Genomic DNA, 24,594 nt, shown 5'->3' on the forward strand with positions numbered 1-24,594 from the left:
GTCGCCTCAAAAAAAAGAAAACCACCGAAAATATTTAAGCGTGAGTGACTGGGGGGCTACACTGACCGCGCCTCAAAAAAAAGAAAACCACCGAAAATATTTAAGCGTGAGTGACTGGGGGGCTACACTAAAATTTTGATCGGGATCGGGATCATTTCCCCAAGCCCAAGCCCAAGCCCAAGCCCAAGGCTAGGCCTCAGTCCTCAGTCTTATGATATATACTAGACTCACTCTTATATATATACCCTACCCCCTCAAGAGGGAATGCAAGCATGTGGGGCAAGTCCTCCACTCTCCTCCCTTCTCTTCCCACTTGCACCCTTAGACTTTCTAATTTGGGCCTAGTTCCCTACTAGAAATTGACGGTTTTAGGGATTCCGAGGGCATAAAGTGACCAAACGGAGGGCTGTAAAGCACGACACATCCCTCTGACCGAGACGCTCATTTTGAGCTATCATACGTTCTATTCTATAGCTGGTTCAGAAAAAAAGGACCAAAAAATAAAAAAATAAAAAAATAAGAAAAGACTTGGGTTGCAAAACACCCAAAATTACTAGGTGAGCAGCCTTCACGGGCACTCACTGACACTTCTAGGGGATCCAAGTCATATGAACCTACGCTCTGGACGAGTGTTAGAGCACAAGAATATAGGTAGTGCCTCCATTTACGCGGGCACCCATTATTCCTCCACCCTAGGTTCTGGACCTTCGGCCGGGACTCAAGGTAGCGCGACCCAAGATCCTCATATCGAGTCTAGTGATTCTTCCTCTGACTACGAAGTCATGGAGGGGTATCCTACACCAAACCCTGATAGTTCAAGTCAAGACATGCATGCCATGGGCCCACGGCCCGGGTCCAGCGTGTTTAGCCGCTTAAAAGAGACCCTTAGTAGAGCTACTCGCTCCGAACATGCGGTTAATGAAATAAATGAAGGGAGTGGGGAAGTAAATTCGTCATTCATGCCTAAAATAGACCCTATGCTTCTTGAGAGTGTGCATGTGAATGTTCCATCCACTGCACCTCCTAATCCTTTAGGACTATCTCCCTCTGAGGTTCTACTACCCGATGGTAGGAGTCTTGCCGAAGTGCAAGAGATCGAACGCTATATGCAAGCAACAAGGGAGAGGGAAATTGAGAACCTATGAAGGCTAGAACAAAGTCGAGCCCTGAAAGCAAAGGCTCCTATGACAACAATCATGCCAGCCGAGCAACCGAGTGCTCCCAAGGTAGCAGTCACGGAGGGGCAAGCGATGGGGAGCAATAATGCTTCCACTTCGAGGGAAACCTCCAGCACACCAGGCCTAGATGGGATATTCCTAAACAAAAATTGGGAGTATGACCTACAAGCAGAAGCTTTAACTGATCGGTACACAGGACACACCTATCATGTGGGTTGGTTAGATGTTCTACAATCCACATTGGGTGCTACTAGCATAGATGAGCAACAACAGAAAGTCTGTGATGTCCTCCATAGGATTGTCGAGTTAGAAAGACAGAACACAGGGATCAACATGCCTTCAACAGAGATTCTTGGATACGAGAAAGGCCAAACAACCAACCCTATCACAAATGGAGACTCCCTCAGTGAGCCCCATTGATCCTCCATATGTTGTTTCGCCAGGAGCCTCACTACAATCTGAGCCCACAAGTGGCAACTTTACCTTCCCAGATCTAGCTCATCTTTCTCTTAATGAAACTACGGCTACCATGCATATCCCAGTGGTGAGCATGACAAGAAGTATACCATGGAGTTCAATTGTTAACACTGCGCCCATGCCTAGTAGCACAGTGCCCCCAACTATACCTACATGTATGTATCAATCATGTGCACATGTCGTACCTCAGCCTCATGTAGCTCCTACACCTCCGATTATTCCAAGAGCTTACAATCCACAATGGCATTATCCAAGCTCTTATACAAGTGGAGCCATGCCATTTAATAATAACATGCCATATCAGGCACCCCCTAGCCTAGGGCCACGCCTGTAAACTTTGGACCACCGTCTGCTACACCACCATACGAAATATGGGACCCAAGAGCCGCGCGTATGCCAAGGCCAAGACCAACTCCCATCTCACATGTGGTTCCAGGAGCACATACACCCATTATACCTGCTCAAATAGGAGATTTGGCAGCGTTTGCTCAAACTATCGGTCGCTTTATTGCGGAAAACATACGTAGTGCACCTGATAGAGAGTCTAGGAGCAAGGCAGTTCAAGTAGCTAAGCTCACACAAAAATTCAGTGGAGACGGAGATGCTAGAAAGCATATGGAAGTCTTTGAACATGTGTGCGATTCCTTGGAAGAGCACAATGAGCTACATAAGTGTAAGGCTTTGAGTTTGACCCTAAGCGGAAAGGCTGGAGATTGGTATAGAACCTTAAGAGTAGAAGAGAAAACAATCTACTCTACTCTTAGGAGACTGTTCTTAAAAGAATACATACGAGAGGGAGTACCTTGGGGTGTAGCCTCTCAGCTCCAGAAAGCCCAACGAGAAGAAGGTGAATCCGTGAGAGACTTCATTAGTCGCCTAAAGAATTTGAATTCTCGATGCAATCCAAACGAGCGATTCAACAACAACCAATTGCTCGATAGATTCATTGGGGGACTACGACCTGAAAGTATTTATAATGGCCTAGTCATTAGAGGTATCACTACTTGGGAAGCAGTCACCATGAATGCAATCCAATTGGAGGATAATTTAATGATTGTAGGAGAAAGAGTGTCTGCCAAGCCGAAGTCTAGTAGCTCGCAAGCATCAGGGCATGAGCCAATGAAGATAAAGCCAATCGTGAAAGAGAAAACGATATCTGAGATGACTTTGGCAGATCTCACCAAGGCCATCCAAGAAAGCCTTAGGGGTAATCGTGCTCCACAAAACACTCATATGTATCCAAGGAGGGAGCAACAATGGTGCTCAATTTGCTTGGGCCCACATACTATGAGTGAATGCCCTACTTTCAGAGTAAAGTTTAACTGGACTTGTAACGCGTGTGGTAGGTATGGCCATCAAGCGAAGGATTGCCTAATGCTTAAACGCATCATGGAAAATAGACCGCCTATAGCTTGGGCAGACTCACCTCGAGTTCCTGCATTGATGCCTACCCCACCCATGGAGCAACAGTTGCCATTACAGCACATGGTCCCTAGAACCCAAAATGTGGTCCAAACCACGCCGTTGCCACCTCGAGTGCTAGGACCGCAACCCCCTCATCCAAGAGTTACACCTATGAACCAAATAGGTTGCGAGTCATCTAGTACTTATGTAGATTTCGAAGAGGACATAGACCCTAGTATCACCTATGGAGTCGACATGCTTGAGGAGTGTCCCATGTACTATATGGAAGACCATTGGGGACAAATCAAACCGGTATATCAAGCTATTGCGCTAGTAGCAAGAGGCCAAAACATTAATAGTTTTGCCAGGAGACCACCTCTTCAGTGCTACGAATGTGGTGGACCACATCGAGTAGCTGAGTGCCCCATTAGAATGCAAAAGAATGCTGCACTAATGCAAACAAGTCAAGGGAGTACATTGGCAATGCCAATACTCACTTGTAATCGTTGTGGCATAGATCATTTGATCGCACAGTGTCCTAACAATCCAAACACACCGAAAATCACACCATTGAACATAATAGAGATTGTTGATGGGACACCACCAACTATAAACATAGCACCAGTGAATGCACTCACACGGTCGATGCTCCAAAAGCAAAATTACATCCTCGAAGAGAGAGATGTTGCATCCATTGGCCGAGCGAGAAAGAAGAAAACACGAAGAAAGAAATCCCTTAATGCTTCTAGCTCAAAACCTAGTTCAAAGACTAACATAGGGACAGGAGAGGATCCCGTGTATATGAATGACCCTGACGATGACTCAGATTCGATAGAGACCACGGAGACCAAAGCTAGTGAGGAGGATCACGAGAGGGAATTACGACGAACACCAAAAGAGTATTCAAAGTTAAACCACCCAGTTGCGAGCCCCCAAGATAAGCCACGAGATACAAAAAATGAGGATTGCAAGAGAAAGATTGGGACCTATCCAAACCCAACAGTGGAAATTGAACGAGTCCAACAACTGAGGGGTTTGGTGGAAGAAACTCAACGAAAATTAGAACCTGAACCCAAACATATCCAGATGTCGGACACAGTGTTTCCCACACAAGTTCAACCTCACAAGAACTACAGGCCATTAGCTATACCCAATATCATTCGGGAAGAGAGTGAGGGTAGGACATCTGAAAGTGGACACACACCTTTTCTACTAGAGAGAATGTTCAATGAGGGAATGCCCGACCCCCTTGAGGAAGTGGAGATTCCATCTTCACCATTCTCTTGTCAGGGTCCTACGTCCCACAAGATGCCATTAAATGTTTCCAAATTGATGGATTTCATGTCTTCAGAAGTTAGAACCACCATCATGTCCAAACTATATAAAGACCCCAAGCTAGTCTCAGCTCTTCAAGCCTTCCTCAATGGAGAATTACAGGCCGGATTACCACAATTTGTACATATGAAAAAACCTGACTCGGTAATGAATGATGAGGAACATTTAGCACCACCATCTGACCTAGCGGGACATGAATCTGTAATTGAAGTACTCGTTAACAAGTTGGGGCAATACTTTGAAGGTGATGAATCTAATGCTACTCTACCAATCACTACTAAAGGATTAACTGTAAAGGGGGTCCTTGACGGTGGTGCGGGAGTCAGCATGGTGACAAAGAGTTGTTGGGAGTCTATGGGGCAGCCTCACCTTGAAGCCACAAGCGTAGTGGTAAAAATGGCTAATGGATCTATTGTTACGCCTATTGGAATGCTAAAGGATCTTAGAATCAAGGTCTTGGGACACAAGGTAAGGCAGAATTTCATTGTTATGGATTTTTCCAAGCATCCTATGTCATTTGAGATGATCTTAGGGGGTCCATTCATGAGGGAAGCAAAAATGGTGCATGACTGGTCCAAAAACCACGTCTACTTACAGTTCCAAGACTCTGTCATTCGAGTTGATCTTTTAAGTGGTCGAACGCATCCTCTAGGAAATAAATTCATCATTGATAATCGATCAGACACAACAATTCACTCAGCTCCATTACAGTATTGTTACACGTGTAACGAAGACACGGATATTGGGGAGAACTCTCCTTATATGGATATCCTACCCGGAATGGCTGAGTCAGACAATGTCGATTGGGTACACCTAGCGGAAACTATAGATACATGGGGAGCTAGAGGAACAACCTGGGTAACACCAGATGGGGAAGAGATACCACAAATTGCACCAGTAAACATGTTAGGTGTAGCGCATGTAACATCCGATGATAAGAAAGAGGCACACCTATCTGAGAGTGAAACCGATGATTCCTCAAAGGCTTCAGGCCAATACACATCAGAAACAGAATCTCAGGGAGAAATGGATTCGGAACCTGAGGAAACATCGAGTGAGCCAAGTATAGAAACTGAACACTCAAGGCCTAGTACGACCATCTATGGTAATTTATATGAGAGTAAAGAAGATACAAGCGAAGACCTATCAGACGACTCAAGTTCAAACATTTACCAAAATCAAAACCTTAACAAGAAACAAAGGTCATATAAGAGACGACGATATCGAGCAAATGTGAGAGCTAGGATAAACAAGGAAAGATCTACTGCAGAATGGCTTAGCTATCTAGGGGCATGTGATGCTCATCGAAAGCTAGTAGACAATTGGGGTGAACATCTCTAGAGTGTCATGTGGTGCAGCCTGCGACCCATTGACCTCGCTCAATTGTAGGTTACAGAGCCGAAATTGAGTCGAACTATAAGAAGACGTCAAAACCGAGAGTTAGCACAACAACAAAAGGAGGCAGAACTAAAAGAAAGGTCTTTGCCAGGACAAAAGCCTGTTGAATTACATACGGCTCCTCAACATTTTAAATATTATACCACGGGGGAGCGAAAGGTTGTGTATGCCAAAGCCCAACGAATACCTACCAATGGAAGCAGTGGAGTCTATGATGGTCCAGTGGTAGTTAAAGAGATAGAATTAGCAGAACCAGGTGAGGAGTCTAAACCAGTCTTTATTGCTCAAGACCTTACCGAAACTGAAGAGGTTGTACTTAAGGAGCTCCTCAAGGAATACAAGGATATCTTTGCTTGGACATATCATGACATGAAGGGCGTTCCACCTTCTGTGGTGCAACATACAATTCCCATGATCAACACTGCTAAACCCGTCCAGCAACGACCCTATCCAATGAATCCTAAGTACGCCAAAATTGTACAAGAGGAGATTGAAAAACTTATCCAATGTGGATTCATATACCCTATTGAGCACTCAGAATGGGTTTCTCCAATAGTCATTGTGCCAAAAAAGAATGGGAAACTAAGAGTGTGCGTGGACCTCAAGAAAGTTAATGCAGCTACTAGGAGAGATCATTATCCCTTGCCATATTCAGAACATGTGCTTGAAAGAGTTGCGGGCAAGGAAGCTTATAGCTTTTTAGATGGGTACTCTGGTTACAATCAAATCACAATTGCATTAGAGGACCAAGCTAAAACTGCTTTTATCACAGAGTTTGAAGTGTTTGCATTTCGTGTTATGGCTTTTGGCTTAACAAATGCCCCTGCTACATTCCAACGATTAATAAACACTGCGTTTAAAGAATTTCTAAGGGAGTTTTGTGAAGCTTTCCTAGACGACCTTTGTGTTTATTCTTCTTGGGAGAAGCATTTGTTATATCTACGAAAAATATTTGAAAGGTGCAGATTTTATCGCATCTAATTGAACCCTTTCAAATGCCAATTTTGGGTTAAGCATGGAGTCATTCTAGGGCATATAGTGTCCAAGAACGGGATATCCACAGATGAGAGTAAGATTAAAGCCATTGCCGATTTGCCACCACCTACTAACTATAAAGGAGTTCAAAGATTTATGGGCCATGTTGGCTATTATCGAAGGTTTATTTTAAACTTTGCCGAAATAGCTCGTCCATTGTACAAGCTTCTTATCGAGTTTCATTGGACAGAAGAATGTCATCAATCTTATGAGTTATTAAAGAAGGCCCTAGCAAGTGCTCCAATCCTGCGAACACCTGATTGGAATGTACCTTTTCATGTGCATATTGATGCATCAAATTTTGCTATTGGGTGTGTTCTAACTCAACCAGGAGAACATAAACTGGACTACCCTATTAGCTTTGCAAGTCGCCAATTAAATGATGCCGAGATGAACTACACTACTACAGAGCGTGAAGGTCTAGCTATGATTTACGCAGTAAAGAAATTTCGCTATTACCTTCTTGCTACCAAGTTTGTGTTTTATGTTGATCATCAAGCATTGCTATATTTGGTAAACAAATCGTGTTCCACAGGTCGAATTACACGATGGTTGTTAATTCTTCTTGAGTTTGACTTCACCGTTGTTGTGAGGCCTGGGAGGAAACATGTCATGGCGGATCATTTATCTCGTATCCCTAATGGCGAAGCTCCTACGGGGGTTGATGATGAATTGCCTGATACTCCTTTGTTCATTGTTGAGACAATTCCTGAATGGAGTGAAAAGATTGTTAACTTCTTAGTTAATGGTTTTCCACCCAAAGAGCTGCGAAAAGATATAGCTCGAAAATTAATCAAGGAATGTGAACCCTATTGCTTACTGGCTGGAACTCTCTATAAGAGAGGAAAAGATGATGTTCTTAGACGTTGTGCCCGCGAGGATGAGTATTTATATATTCTACAAGAGGCACACATGGGCGTAGCTGGTGGTCACTTTTCAGGAAAGTTGACTCCCCGAAAGATCTTACAGTCAGGCTATTGGTGGCCCACTCTGTTTAAGGATGCATCACTTTTTGCAAAGGGATGTGATGAATGCCAACGCTTCAACAAGCCACAAAGAAGGGATAGGATGCCTCTACATCCCATCAAGGTAACCCAACCATTTGAAAAGTGGGGCTTAGACTTTGTAGGACCGATTAGTCCGGCTGCACGTAACACGCAATCACGATATATCATTGTGGCTACCGACTATGTAACCAAATGGGCTGAAGCAAAAGCAACATGAAAGGCAGATGCAAAAACAACAGCTAAGTTCCTCTTTGAGAACATTATCACACGTTTTGGATGCCCCTTTGAACTTGTGAGTGACAATGGAACTCATTTTATAAATGAAGTAATAAAAGAACTCACATCAAACTTCATGGTATCTCACCACAAGTCTACACCCTATTATCCCCAAGAAAATGGCCAAGCTGAGAGTACCAACAAAACTCTCATCTCCATTTTGACAAAGACAGTTGAGGCTCATCACACTGATTGGGACCTAAAGCTTACATCAGCTTTATGGGCTTATCGTACTGCGTACAAAGTTGCTATTAATTGCACACCGTTTAAGATGGTGTATGGCCAAGAAGCAGTTATGCCATGGGAGTTTGTCATTCCTAGTCTTCGAGTAGCTTCTCAAGAAGGTTGGGATGGTAACCCCTTAGTTGAGCGATTATATATCCTGGAAAGGCTAGATGAAGAGAGGCAATTAGCTGTGCGAAATGCTCTAGTGGAGAAGGATAGGAGAAAGAAGTGGTTTGATATCCATTTAAAGGATAAAGACATCAAGGTTGGTGATAAAGTTCTTATTTACGGGGTACGTAATGAAAAGAAGAAATTGAAATAGGGACCATATCGAGTGTGTGAAATTACCCCGCAAGGTACCATTCGTGTGGAGACTTTAGATGGAGTTGAAACCATTGGATTCCTTAATGGGAGTAAATTCAAAAGATATTATGATCCTCTAAGCCAGGAAGAGTTGCAAGCCATCCATCAAAAGAAGGCTGCCAAGGAACAAGCAGAGCTAAAAAAAATCCAAGCAAGAGTTGAGGCTCGAGAACGACAACAACATCTTAGACGCCAACAAGAGGCTAATCTGGGAATCACACAAGCATTTTTCGAGGACACAGATGACGACTCATTAGAATCTGAGCCACCCCTACGATACCCAATTGAGCTAAATAGCCCCTATGGGAAAGTACTATACAATGCCTTATTAGATACGAGAGCTAAACACAATTTGTTATCCTATGGAGTTTGGTGTCAATTAGGGAAACCGACCCTATCCCCGAGCACGATGCAAGTCAAGGGCATTAATAAAAAGAAAACTGCTATTCTTGGAGTCCTTCAGACCCCTGTTGTCTATAACAATGGAAGCATAGTGCAGAGGTTTCTAGTCATGCCCGCGGGAGCTATGGAAGGCAACGTAAACCTGGGAAGCACATGGATGTTGGCAACCAAATGCACTATTGATTGGGATACTGGTAGTGTCACGACACGACCACCGACTCTTACCCCTATCATTCAAGCAAAGTCACCTACGTTGCAAACTCTAGCAAAGTTGAAGGATAGCCAACATTCACAAGCCAAGGTGGTTAACTCGTCCTTGCCGGTGAGGGAGAGCTTTTTGAAATGGGGCCTCTAAACCCAAACCAATGGGCCTACCCTCACAAAATGTTCGTAAAGAGGTACGCACACTACTTGGGGCACCACCTCCTTTTGGGAGTGGAGAAGGAAACCAATCAAAATAACACTTTCACTCACCCACTCAAGCAACACACTTTGAAAACCCCCTTACTCTATATACACTTTGGACACTTGAACACCATCAACGATTATGCAACCCAATGCCATGCATCAAAATGAAATATGCAATTTGTGGAATAGCATTCACCTTCTCCCCATAAGAATACCCATAATACATCCAAACTCTTCCTCTCTCAAGCACTCATCAAAAAAATCATGCGCACAAGACTTGCCTCTCAAACACACAAGAGAATCACTTACATCAAACTAACACACTTTGCATAGAGAGCTCATCTCCATCTATGCAATGCCGTGACACAAATAAAATCACCATGAGAGGTAGCCACATGCATATGTAATGAAGCAAAAGAGAGTTGGAGTGAGAAATTTCTTTAGACCAATTGAATAAGTGTGGAGAAACAAACCAATGGTAAATTGAGAATAGAACACTTACTTGATTTCTCGCACACCTTTTAAGGGGAGGACAGACGCTGGCTAACCATCACGAATTGTGCGACACTTGAAAGTTTTGAAGATGATTTCATGATCATTAACATAACCATGAGAGAGATCATGATGTATTTACAAGTTATTGAGGTGCTACAAATGATTATTGGGTTGATGGAGTAAGAGATTGTAGAATGGAAAGAGTGGAGAATAGAGTTGCACTTCCTCCAAAGAGGAGGGTTAGGAGGGAGGATGTGAAAGAGGGAGAGTTGGGGTTTTCTCTACTATTGATCAAGAAACAACATGAAGTTGAAAATATAGGTGTGTGTCCTTGAGTCTCTCCAAGGGGGGCTATTTATAGTTGTGTAGGAGTGGGATTATGCTACACTTAATTAGAGTAAGTGATTAGACCTAATTAAGTGTCCTTTGACCACTCATTGAATATTGGACATAAAAGGGACTATTTATTCACCAAAAATATCATTTTAGACCGTGAAGGCTCCATAGGGGTGCATAATGTAGGTGGGCCCCACCATGAGGCCCTACGGGTGGCTCCTGCGGGGTATCTCAACTTGTCTGTCTTGGCATTTAGAAAGCATCTTTAGGTTGGTCCCATCACATGCAAGTGACCTTGAACACTCATTGCTCTTCTAGAAGATGAGTAGGGGAAAAATAAGATCTCACCCTCTTGATTTACTTGATTTACAGTTCCCTTTTGCTGCGAATCTGACAGATTTACACTATTTTGACCATAACTTTTTACCTGTAGCTCGGAGTGACATGCTTCAAAAGGCAAAATACACCTTCTCAACATGTTTGATATGAATTTGGACTATTCTTCACGCCCATGCACCAAGGAATTCGGTTTGGAAGGTCCACACTAGGCTAGGGAACCTTTTGCTTCCAAGTCTTCTTGTATGGGCCCTTTGCTTGTATGCATCCAAGGGGAATCATGCTTTTTCAAAAGGCTATGATGCTTAAACAAATAGAGGAGGGCCCAATATTATTTGCTTGTGAAAAGAATATACAATTGGAGTCTTTTTGAAAGGAGAGAAACTATATGTATATTCTTAAGAGATATTGGGCCACCTATGTAGGGGGCATAGAAGACTTGTAGAGAGGGACCATAATCTTTGGTAAAGACAAGTGGAGAGTTGATTTCCATGGGAATTTATCTATATGGGGTGGAAGATGGATATATTATTTTTCTACTACTAATTCACAAGAGGTAAGAAATTTTGGGGTATATAGTTGGTTATTGTATGCTTATTCTATTTACAAAGCAAAAAAGAAAAGGGTGGTAATATAAATATATGACTAAGGTGACATTTTTGGGAAGAGTATAATGTATGTGTCGCCACAAAGGTTAAACGAAGAGGGGGAATTTACTCTAGATAACTTAATAGCGTAGAAAAATATATACACATATGAGGAAGAGGACGTTGAGTAGGCTGACAAATGTTGCAAAAAGATGGTTACCATTTTATGCCACTCACCGGCTACCCATGAACCTAGCACTTCAACACTTGTAGTTGCAGTAAGCAGTAATATTGCAAGTACTCAACTTGCATGACCTAAGAGTACATATCAATGGGTCCCCAAGGCCTTACTTCCAACTACCTCAACCCTCCCATCCATTCCAAGAAAAAATTTCCCTGGAAAACCAAGAGCGTGCTCTAGGAGGGTCAAGACCAAATCACGATGGATTCCAAAACGACTATTAGAAGCCCAAGGCTACTATGATGAAAATCAACAAATCTGGGTACCTAAACGTAAAATGTGTCCTTCCCTATCGACAACAAACCCATATGAGTCAAACAGGTAACGCTAAAGCCAATGGCAGACCGTGGGAAGGGAAAGATCACAAAATGCTACACACCTAGTCCAGAGCTAGTTTGGGCTCCAAGCAAAACCAATTTATTCCACCTAGCTCAGGAAGGGGGGAGTTCCATGAAGCTTCTAGCTCCTCATGTAATACATCCATAGAGGTAAAAGCTTCTACACAGCCTCCATCTATAGTAGTGGACCTCCATGAAGCTACAAAAGAATCCACACCTCCCAGTGTTCAAGAATCACCTGATGAACCACTTCAAGTTCGATCCTGGGAGAGTACCTTACCACCCTTGCAACTTGACGAGGCACCTAGGGTAATAGAAAACTACTGGCAAAAATCCTCACCTACTACCAACTGGAACAATTGGTTTCAAAGGGTGACGAGCTCATTTCAAACGGTATGATCTACCCAAGGAAGGGGGGAGTGTTTGCTGACAATCATCACTCACTCACTTTCCTCTCAACCTTTTCCCCTGACCCCTTAATCTCCAATCTTAGGGAATGTATATATAAAGCCTTATACTCACAAAAACAAGATAAAAAAGTAAAAGAGCAAGAGCCATAACACAAAATCATAAAAACAAATTATGCACAAGAACACGACCCTTGTAATATTTGCACTCTAACCATCATCTATTTGCATGTACAGATATGGCTAGTACGCTAGAGTCATCCACTCCTGCCTTGGGTGAGAGGTACCCTCGTTACTTTTCACAAATATTTCACATGGTCTTTCCAGTGCTTGCATGTGAATGGGATTTGATAGGTACGCTAGCATGTGAGAGGAATTTTGAGGAGTTAGAATGGCTAGTACGTCTCTTGACCATGTCTGATCCATACTTAGTAGAGAGCGTTTCTCCCATTGCACAAGCCTACCCTTTTGACCAAGATGACTATAGGCCTCTAGTGACCTTCTTAGTAAACATGGGCACCTATGATGAAGAAAAAAATTTACAGGACTACACGGATGGCACATATGTTCTCATGGATGATGACTTTGTTTATCTCGACGACGAGGATAGGGGTTTAGCCTTAGGGTTTCCCCCCAACCTCTACAATATCCTATTCCCTTGACTCTCTAGGGCGAGTGCAAATAATTAGGTTAGGGTTCCTTATGTTTTTTGTTGTGTTCAATAAGTGTTGGTACCTTTTCCAACTAATGTGTCTCCTGGAGGTATTCCTTTTGTTTTCTAGTGTGTACAGGAGCGTGTTTCTATTGATAGGATTTGGACCTTCATGGAATCTTTATCTCGACTCACTCTTCAAATCAAGCGCGACCATCGACACAAACAGGTGTTTCTTGTCCATTAGCATTGCCCCTTATCTTTTTTGCATCTATGATTGTCTGCTTTAAGTGTGATTGGTAGGATAATATCCAACACATTTTCTTAGTAAAAAACATTTAATTCAATGTAATTTTTTGTCATAATCACTTGTCTAGGTTTAAAAATCAACCAGTCTGACTAAGCTAGTTTGACCAACTTAGGTGTTAGAGATCTTCTCTTAATACCATGGGGAATTCCTTCCTAATAATGAATGGTTACTTAGGTTCTTAATCCGATTTAGGCAGCATTGTGTGAAATGTACTAGGGATTTCTAGTGGGCTTGACCCTATTGACCTTTCGCTTAAGGATTATAAAGGGAGTTTACTAGTGTGATGAGCCTGGGGAGGTGTATCAGTGTTATATGACCCCCCAAAGTTACAAAATTAAAATGTTGAAAATGAACAAACAAAAAATCAAAGTGCCACACTGTAAAATCTTAAGCTGGAAGAGAAATCTCAGCTTGATTTGGTACTTCACTCACATGTATTGCCTATGGTACTAGAGCCCTAGAGGTTCCCAGTGTGGGCGCTTTTCCTTGAAAAGCAAAAAACCCAAGGCATACAAAATAAACACACACATCAAATTGAATCACTGTGAAAACACTTTGGGGGGTCAAAGAAAAGGTAATCAGTCAGGCGATGATTTCATGAGAAATTCCTTTTATCGTAGCTTAACTACAAGGTCCTCTAGGTATAGCCTCTAGTCAGCCCTCGAACATGAAAGACTTGGCTCTCGCGATTAAACAACTTAATTGACCAGAGAAAATTAAGAAGCTTACCCATGGTATTAATAGTCGATCTCTAGTGCCTTTCGATCGTTAAATTAGCGACCCCAGACTTGTTTAATTTTTTACCTTTACATATGTTTATGCATTTGATTACATTGCAATTTAATGCTTATTGCTGACAAATTGTTTAAAATTCTGTTACCAATCAATTGTCTGCCTAAAATTGCATATGCTTTTTAATCACTTATGAAAATGCAATTACTGTGCAATGTTGTTTGATTTTGCAGTGACTAATGAAGGCTAAGGACATTCATCTCAAACGCTCTTCCACCTTGACCAACGAGCTTCAACTCAATAGCTTCCGAGGACGGAATCTACATCAGGAAGGGGGGCATGTTAACCCTCACGGCTCACGGACACCCTATCACCTACGAGACGGACGTTGTAACCTACGGTGGACATTGTATTATTTATTTGGTAGAGTCAGGTACCGGGTTTGTCGGTCCAATAGGAAAAGGGTAAGAGTGATCGCCGATGAGAGGCGCACTCTAACTGGGACATTCAAGGGATTAGTTGGCTAATCATGGGCGCCCAAGTGTGAATGGGGTGAGCTCATATAAAAGCCAACTAAACCTAAAATTCACTCATTCTCTCATTTGTGCAATAGAAGAGTGCTCTTGCTCCATTTCCATCTCCATCTTCTTCTTCTTCACCTCCTTGTGTGTGTGTGTGTGTGTGTGTGTGTGTGTGTGTGTGTGTGTGTGTGTGTGTGAGAGAGAGAGAGAGAGAGAGAGAGAGAGAGAGAGAGAGAGAGAGAGAGAGCGTGATCGATCATTGCGGCGGCACGACGGCGGTGAAGTGGTTGAGCGCGATGTAGTGGCATCTCCTTCTTCTTCGCGGCGAGGAATCCTCCACGGCAGGAGCATAGAGCGGTGAGTGACACACCATTGCCCTCTTTTGAGCTTACTAGTTAAGCTAGTTGTGTGCTTGGAGCCGTCTATGGCTCGCACACAGTGTTAGGCAAGGCCCTTGCTTCGACAGTGCGGCAAGGAGCGCACAGAGCACTATGTATTTCATTTGCCATAAACCCAATGGCATTGTAACCAAATCTACTACCCACTTATAATGCATGGCCAGTGGGTAAGTAGGGTGCAACCCATCACGATGACGTAAATTTGAATACATTCGACAGATTTTACAAGAATCCACAAAATGAGATACATATTTATACACACCTTTCCACCAATACCTCTCTTTCATTTTAGTAAAGGTGTCCTATACACCTCTATGTCTAGCATATAGACTCATGAAACTTTTTCATAAGCTCATTTTGAGCATCCTTATCATTCACAATTCTCAATAGCATTCCATTTCTTTGTTTCGGCCGCTTCCATAAGTACCCATCTTTCAAAAAGTATCCATAGGCCTTTCTCCGTATTCTTTTGCACTCTTGATTAGTCCACCCTTCTTGTCTTGTCAAAGTGCTCAGATAGCGTCCAATGAGCAACCAGTCACCTTGATATAGGTCCTTTGTAAGTGACTCAAGTGCATTTGACAGGCAAACATGATCACCCTTCGCATGAGAGATATTATAGAACTGTGTGCCTACATCATCGCCCTCGACAACCATGTCTTCTTCGTTTTCATACCTTGCTCTTGAAGGCATATCTGCAATTGGATTATCTTTCCCTGTAATATGCTTAAATTCTGGATTCAAGGACTTTATGTAGGCAATCCATCTCAACATAGCAATGTTGGGAGTTGAGCAACTTGTGATCATTCCAAGAAGGGGTAGACAATCAGTCTCCACTATTACATTTTCTCCTATCAAATACTCTTTGTCACATTTTAAAGTTGTGACTACTCCCCATAACTCTCTTTTTACCTGTGCATAGTTGCGTTGACGAGCACTTAGGACTTTTTCTCCAAATCTCACTACAAATCGCTTGCCATTATCATTATCTTGCCCAATCGCCCATCCAATTCCTGTGGGGCTAGTATCCACTGTCACAATTACATATCTTCCACATTCATAGTTTGCTTTCCTCAAAGTTGGAGACATAAGCAACAACTTCTTTAATTTCCTCATGGCATGTGTATGCATTTCTTCCCATTGAAACTTTTGGTTCTTTCTTAAAAGTTGATACAAAGGTTCTGCCACATGCGCATAATGTGGAATCCAGATAACGTAGAACACACATGCATCCAAGAACCTTCGAACCTCAGTTACATTAATACATGTCTCTTTCATTCTTTGAATTACATCAATCTTTGTAGGACAAGGCCTTCTACCATATGGCCCGAACATGTTTCCCACAACAAGAACTTCATTCACACCAAACACTGACTTTTGGCCACACAAGGTAAGGTTCACCTCTTCCAACCTTGACAATGTATTATCACAATCACTGCTATGGTTTACCACATACTTGCAGCACCCCCTTGAGTGCAGAGCCACATCTACATCTCTTACATCACATACTTTGATTGTCACATCATCAAGGAAAGGCATTGTAGTTTGAGGTATGAAGTCACGTAGAACTTTGTTCATACCATTCATCATATGTGCAAATGAATTAGTTACTCCCTAAGGTAAAATGCACATCCTTACCAGGCCCAAAGGTGTCCGCATGGTAGTAAGGTCCCTGCTTTCCCTTGCTAGTTGGAACCATTATCATCATCTTGCCCAATCCCATCCAATTCCTGTGGGGCTAGTATCCACTGTCACAATTACATATCTTTCACATTCATAGTTTACTTTCCTCAAAGTTGGAGACATAAGCAGCAACTTCTTTAATTTTCTCATGGCATGGGTATGCATTTCTTCCCATTGAAACTTTTGTTCTTTCTCAAAAGTTGATACAAAGGTTCTGCCACATGAGCATAATGCGGTATCCAGATAACATAAAACACGCATGCACCCAAGAACCTTCAAACCTCAGTGACATTTTTACATTTCTCTTTCATTGTCTAAATTACATCAATATTTGCAAGACAAGGCCTTCTACCATATGGCCCACACATATGTCCTACAATAAGAACTTCATCACACCAAACATTGACTTTTGGCCAGACAAGATAAGGTTCACCTCTTCCAATCTTGATAAGATATTATCAAAATCATTGATATGGTTTGCCACATACTTGCGACACCCCCTCGAGTCCAGAGCCACATCTATATCACTTACATCACATCCTTTGATTGGCACATCATCAAAGAAAGGCATTGTAGTTTGAGGTATGAATTCATGTAGGACTTTGTTCATACCATTCATCATATGTGCAACTGAATTAGTTGCTCCCTGAGGTACGGTGCACATCCTGACCAAGCCCAAAGATATCCTCATGGTAGTGAGGTCCCTGCTTTCCATTACTAGTTGGACCTGATCATACCCTGAGTACAAATATCCCATAGAATATATTGCCCTTCCTGCAAATGCCTTTGCAAATTCATCTACAATTGGCCCTATACCCACATTTCTATTTGTAACCTTGTTGACGGGATACATATCCTGGATAAATCGTAAAGAACAATTATTGTGAACCACCTGTTTGAATATGGAGCACAAGAAGGCTCCAAAATACCCATCTTGATCTTTTTATTAAGCAACTCAATGAGTTTTGACAAATGAACCTTTGGAACTGGAATAGGCCACAAGTTCCAAGGTACATGAGGGATAGTGAAGATCACCATAGGAGCAACAATGGATGGATCAACACACCACATCTCATGAGGCTCAAATGCAAAAGTTTTTTCGTGTTTGGCAAGCATGTCTTCAAAGCATATCTTTTCAGCTTTTTTCAAATTGTCCTCGCAACCAACCTTTAACTCCTTCAAAGAATCTTGTGTGAACTTGTGTCCAAGCCATCTTATTTGTGCAATCTTTTGGTAGAGGTAGTGCCACTGGTTTCACTTTCTTTGCCACAGACTTATACTTAGTATCCACTCGCACATCAATACCTTGAGCATTTTTGAAATCCTCAATGAATTTATACATTTCTATTGACCAAACTTTCACAACCTCATTTTGAACACGCAAATTGCTATCCACTAAAGACTCCAAGTCTTGCATAGTATCCACAAACGAACACTCATCAAACACACTTGTAATGCATTCATCATCTTCTAGAAAACCATTCATCTTCAAACCTCTTTGTATACTATTTACATGTTGTCATTCACCCCGCTTTAAGTCCTCACACTTTGTAAATGTGATAGATTTATAGTCTGTTAATCCTACAAAGCTTCTAGAAAACATCTCCTTTGCATATACATCATGCGAGAACCTTTCCCTTCTTGTACCTCTGCAATCCCGCTCTACAATGGTACATGGCCAAAACTCCTCATATCCCTGTAGGCCTTGAATTATTTTTTTGTCTTTGGCAAGGATTGCTCTCTAAGACTTTCACGGTTCCTTTCATGGTCCACTCAAATAGTAAGAAAATGTACTACAAGCTTCCCATCCCTGCTCCTTATCCTAGCATAAGCTAACCCATCAGCCATCACCTTGGTTACCATGCGAGTAGTAGTGATGTATGGCTACCCAAGGATAAGAGGGTATGTAGACATCTCCTATACAAAGAAATTTTGGTAATTTTTCACATCCCCTATAGTCACCTTTACATTTGGACAAGCTTCATCAATTCCCCTAATGAGTTGTTTCCTGCACAAATCATCCTTCCATGATTTATATGAATTGGCCATTTTCCTTTTTGATAAAGACTCTTTGACATAAGGTTAATCTGTGACCCATGATCTGTCAACGCAATGTATGGCTCTTCTAAGTCTCCCACTTTTACCAATGTCTCAGTAGTTGCTCTTGCCCAATGACTCTGTAGTAGCTCTTGTGAGTGGTCTCGACTTCATCTTCATCATCGAAGAAGTGAACCCGTTTTACTCCTCCCCTAGACTTGTAGCATCCAACAATAGTTTCATCACCTTGCTTGCCATAGACCTGTACTCCCTGTGCATTTAAACTCTCTTCTTCACCTTGTACATGGATAGATTCAGTAAGAGACTGATGCCTCCTCTTGTTGATATCAATTATCTCTTCATGGAATTCCCTCTTTGCTATTCCAAGGACCTCACCCAAGGTAAATTCCACCTTATTGTTCAAAATCCTCTCTTCCAAAACCTTTTTGAGATATGTTGCTGCCTCTACATTAGATTGGAGTTTGTAGGGCGGACCCTTTGCTTTAGCTTTCATTGCATCCTTCTTCTTTTCTTTAGACTCTTCTTGCATAGGCACTTCGGGGACAGGCATCTGCTGCGAGGAAGGTGATCTAGGAGGCATTGAGTCATTTCTACCTCCACTCCTCGTAGCCCGCTTTGAAGGCCCTTCATCCCCATTCTTGCGCCTACGTTTCTCTTCAACAATGGCCTCATTTTCTTGACATTTGGCAATGTATGCATGCACTGACAAAGAGTCCATAGGGTCATTCCGACCTGTTTCTAGCCGCATACAATCTCCAGCTTCATACAAAACCTCTTTAGTCATTTTACCCTTCATAGAAGATTCTATTGCACATGGCCATAGCTCTCCAATCCCATAAGATTCCTCTTCTCCAACCTTGAATGATCCCTTCTTCTTAATAGGCTCCACCTTTAGCCCATAGGTGGATGCCTCAACCATTGAAATGGCATGGATAATAACCATGCCCTCAACTAGCTTCTTCATCCCGCCTTTGCCAAAGTTTGTTCCCAAGAGTTTACCTGTTTCACTTAAGTGAATCTTGCTATTTTTAAAGAAAACAAGCTCCTTTGTCAAAGAATCTTTGAAACTTTCACAATCCCTCCTTCCATGGTCAGTACTATCACACCATATGGATCTATTTACAAATCCTTCTCTGTTTTGAGGTCTTTGCCCTATAGATTGGCTTGATGGTTACCCCTTTTCTTCTAGCCTTGCAATCTTTAACTTCAATTCTTGCATTCCCTTGACAATGTCGCCGTCTAGGATGGATGTGTCACTCTTTGGAACCACAATAACTGGCTTTATAGGACTCTCGAGAACGCTTGGGGCTTGAGTAGCATTGACTATCGATAATCTTGTATCTCCGTGATTGTCTCTTTGCTAGCAGTGAAATGGCATTTTCAACCTCATTAAAATCAGTCTTTAAGCCCATTTCACATCCTTATCCTCAAGCAGTAACTCTAACTTCTCTTGAATCTCTTTGCCTGCACTTTGCAAAAGATCTCTGTCTTCTCTGAGTTTAGGGTAGCCTTCTCAGTCCTTGAAAGTTGATCATAATGGCGTTCAAATTCCCTTACCAGTTCGGTAGGTGAAAGTCCCTTTTTGACCGAACCATCCACTCTAAAAAAGTCCTCTTTGTAACTCTTTCCGTGTTTTCCATGAAATACTCTTCTTTCAAGGCTAATTTGAATGCTTCCCAAGTTTCCCCATGCTCATTTATAATTCATCTTACATGCTCTCTGATCTCGGGGAAACACAGCTAGCTCAAAACTTTGCACCATCTCAGCTTCGGGCACTCGATGAAGCTCCATCTCCTTTACATATCCACAAAGATACTTTGTTACATCTTTACCTTTGAATTGGTCCATTTTCTTCACCAACGATTGAAGCGCTTTGGTTGAGGAAAGCTCCCTCCTTTCCGCAGCTTACTACTGCTGCATAAACTTGAAACGTTTGCATTGTGACTCGATCGAACCGAACCCCGTGTTGATCTTGTTGCTCCATAGCTTCAAAACTTTGTTTTGATACCTTCAATGAAGCCTTTGAACCCTCACCCTAGCCTACTTCGCGTCGGGTTCACCAAACTTGTGTCAAGAAGTGCGGAGTGTGGCTAGGAAAGCAACAGGCCTTTGACTGTGAAAGTTCGCAGCAAAATCAAGCAAGTCGTAGAAGCTTTGAGGCTTAAAACACACTCAAAAAGAACAAAAATCCAGCCATGAAAGCTTCTCTTGAAAAAGAACCAAGATCAACTCAAAACTCTTGTGCGTGTGATGATTTGGTGTAGCCTCACTGCCAATTACACAGTTGTAGTGCTCTTTCGTCCTGATAAAATCCCTATACAAATGCTTCAATTTTGCGTAGTATCCATTTCATAGAAGCTTCATAACTTCATTATACATTCCTAAGTAGTTATTTGAAGAGGGGAAACCCTAATTGGTGGCCTCACAGCCTCGAATACGGGGTTGAAACAACACGGGACTGCACTCGCATACCTTAGGTGCAGGCTTTGTATTCCTTCACAGAGGAGCATATAGTGCTAATATTGCTCTTCTAAAATGGTCCGTCACTCCTCATAGTCACGGCTCCGTGAGTGATGTGGCATTTTGAGCCATGTTTGACCATTTTATGACCTTTTTTTGTCATTTTAAGCCCAAAAATGCCCTTTTTTGCCTGTAAAGAGCTCAAACGAGCTGGGAAAGATCCCAAAAATTGTGTAAAAATTCCATTGGGCTTAAATTTCATCTTGAACCTCATTGTTTCACTTGGCAAGGACTCAAGATGCATCTCTTGCCTGCGCATGAAACCTGCTATTTTTGGCCGAGATCGTCTTCTTGTGCTGCATGGCTTGTTGACCAAGTATAATAAGGCTTGGTGGTCCACAAAGAACACAAATTTGTTTGCTCTAATAGGTAATGTCTATACTTTCTTACGGCATAGATCATTCCTAATCCTTCCCTTTCGGTGGTGGTATAATTCTTTTTCGCCATGTTCAACTGTCGGCTAGTATAAGAAATAGCAAATCAATTTTCCCATCTCCTGGTTAAGCTAGTATACATCCAATGGCAAAATTGGAAGCATCTACATGTATGTGGAATATCTTATTTCAATTTGGTGCTTTCAAAAGTGGAGCTGAAGTGAGATCTTGCTTAAGCTTCATGAAGGATTCTTCACACTCATCAGTCCATTCAAAGTGTATAATCAAGCTATACATGGGTTTTGCAATTATAGCGTATATGTAAATGAACCATATGTAATATCTACAATGTCCCATGAAGGCTTGAACCCCCTTTGACTGTTGTTGTTCTAGGCAAATTAGCAATAACATGAATTTTATCCATATTAGTAGCTATGCCATTTTTAGACATTATATGTCCAAGAATGTTTCCTTGTCTACCCATGAATGTACACTTTTCAGGATTTAAGCAGATCCTATAAAGTCTACATTTTTCAAATACCTTTTTGAGATGTTCAAAATGATCATCCCGGATTGATGAATGTATGTATAGATCATCCATATATACTTCCAAGAACCTCCTAAGATATTCTTTAAAAGCATGGCTCATCAATCTTTTCGACGAGTGGCAAAACTTTTGTTCCTAATGCTTCTGCTGGAAGCACTTCGTTTGGAAATTCTGGTGACAAGGGCAAAAAGAAGATGCATTGCCATTATTGTAAAGCTAATGATCACTTGATCAAGTCGTGTCCTAAGCTAAAGGCCAAAGAGGCTAAGAAGAAAGAGGGTGGTTCCACTGCAAATGTTGGTTCCACTACAAATGTAGCCATTGTTGAGTATTTTGTGAAAGGAGACTGTGATGCTGATGTTGACGCAGAATGGGCTTTTAGCGCAGAGTGCACTTACAATCCTATTTTCCATGATGCATGCTTCTCATTTGCTGCAGATTCACATGTGTGGTATTTCGACAGTGGTGCTACAAAGCACATTACCTCACATCGTGAATTCTTCACCTCTCTCGAGTCTGTCCCTCATGGGAATTCAGTCACTTGTGCCAACAATGCCTCTTATCCGGTTTAGGGAGTTGGAAAGATTGTGCTTACTGTTGCAAATGGCAGTTCCTTCACACTTGTTGATGCACTTTATGTACCTAGGATCAAGAAGAATCTCTTGTCTGTATCCGCACTTGCTAGACTTGGACTTGTAGTCAAATTTGTGGATGATAGATGTATAGTTCATGATCTCAGTTTTGGTGATGAAATTGTTGCATCTTTCCTTTTGTGCCATGGGCTGTATAAGCTCAATTTGTATGACAAGTGTGGACAAAAAAAATTTGCAAATGTTGTTGCAGATTCAAGGGCTATTTCAGATGCAAAACTTTAGCATGCATGTTTTGGTCATCTGAATTTTGCCCGTTTGCTGCGTTTGCAAAAAATTGATATGGTTGCTTCTTTGCTGCCTCTTGAAGCACCTATCAAACATGTTTGTGAAGGCTGTATTTTGGATAATATGTAGCATTCTAAGTTTCCAAAGTATGGTTCAGTTTGGGCCACATGCAGGTTGCAACTTGTGCATAGTGATGTTTGTGGGCCATGCAAACTCCGTCCTTGGGCAATTACCCTTACTTCGTGACTTTCATTGATGATTACTCCAGGCATGCATGGGTATTTCCGCTTAAAGCGAAGTCCGAAGTTTTTATGTGCTTCAAACAATTTCTCGCTATGGCTGAAAATGTCTCAAAATGTACTATGGGCACCCTCCATTCCAATCAAGGGGGGGAGTATATGTCTCATAAATTTAATGCATTTCTGGCTAGTCGTGGGATAAAACACCAATATACAGTGCCTCATACGCCTCAGCAAAATGTTGTTGCTGAGAGGAAAAACAGTTCATTGACGGAAATGGCACGATGTATGGTCAAAAGTCAAGCTTTGCCGCATTCTTTTTGGCTTGAGACCATCATGTGTGCCACTTATATACTTAACAAGTGTCCTACAAAAGCTTTGTAGTCTATTACTCCATATGAAGCATGGCATGATAGAAAGCCTTCTATTGAGCACATGCGTGTTTTTGGTTGTTTGGCATATGCTTTGGTGCCACAAACACAGCGCAAAAAATTGGATAAAAAGGCTGTCAAATGTATTTTTGTTGGTTATAGTACTGAAAGCAAAGGTTATAGGTTATATCATCCGCAAACAAAGCGTATTTTGGTTTCACGGGATGTAGTGTTTGTGGAAGATTATATTCGGCCCTTCTTGTCATGTACTAGAGACAGTAATGTAAGCTCACAAGACATTTATGACACTTTGTTGCCTCTTTTCAATGGTGGAAATACGAATGTAATTTCCAATGAGGCAAATGTACAGCCTATGGGGGTTTTTGCAAAAGTTACAGATCAGCCTATTACTGATGCAGATGTACATGATGTACTTGATGAAGAAAGGGCTGAAAATGAGCAGGCTAGAGGTATGCCAAAATGGCTGGTGCACACTTTGTGTGATAGTAAATTGGATGCACCTTTGTCTAGCCGTACTCGTTCACGCTCTCGCCATGCATCTTATGCGTCAGATTGTTATGCTTTGGCTGTGTCTAGCTTACATGATGTTGAGGAGCCTCTGTCTTTTGATGAAGCACAGAATTCAAAAAATTGGATGGCTGCCATGCAATCAGAATATGATGCACTTATAGAAAATGACACATGGAATTTATGTGATTTGCCTCCTGGCAAAAAGGCCATTGGTACGAAGTGGGTTTACAAGTTGAAACGCAAACCGGATGGTGAGATCGATCGCCATAAGGCTCAACTTGTTGCAAAGGGTTATGCGCAGCAAAAAGGCATAGATTATGAAGAGACTTTTTCTCCCACTTGCCGTATGACTACTGTGCATTTTCTATGTGCATTGGAAGCTCATTTTGGTTGGGATGTACATCAATGAGACATTGTTACTGCTTTCTTGAATGGTGACATATTTGAGGAAGTTTATGTAACGCAGCCTCGCGGTTTTGTCATAAAAGGACAAGAGGACAAAGTGTGCAAATGTAAGAAGGCTTTGTATGGG

General features: G+C 41.9%; 1 pseudogene; it reads left to right on the forward strand.

Annotated features, from left to right (window-relative positions):
- Positions 1–5,420: 5,420 nt before the first annotated feature.
- LOC147424263 (uncharacterized) overlaps positions 5,421–24,594 on the forward strand; it is a 96,026-nt pseudogene continuing 76,852 nt past the window's right edge.

Source organism: Adiantum capillus-veneris, chromosome 26 (genome assembly GCF_014529385.1).
Source record: "Adiantum capillus-veneris isolate H3 chromosome 26, ASM1452938v2, whole genome shotgun sequence".
In the NCBI taxonomy this organism is placed as follows: Eukaryota; Viridiplantae; Streptophyta; class Polypodiopsida; order Polypodiales; family Pteridaceae; genus Adiantum; species Adiantum capillus-veneris.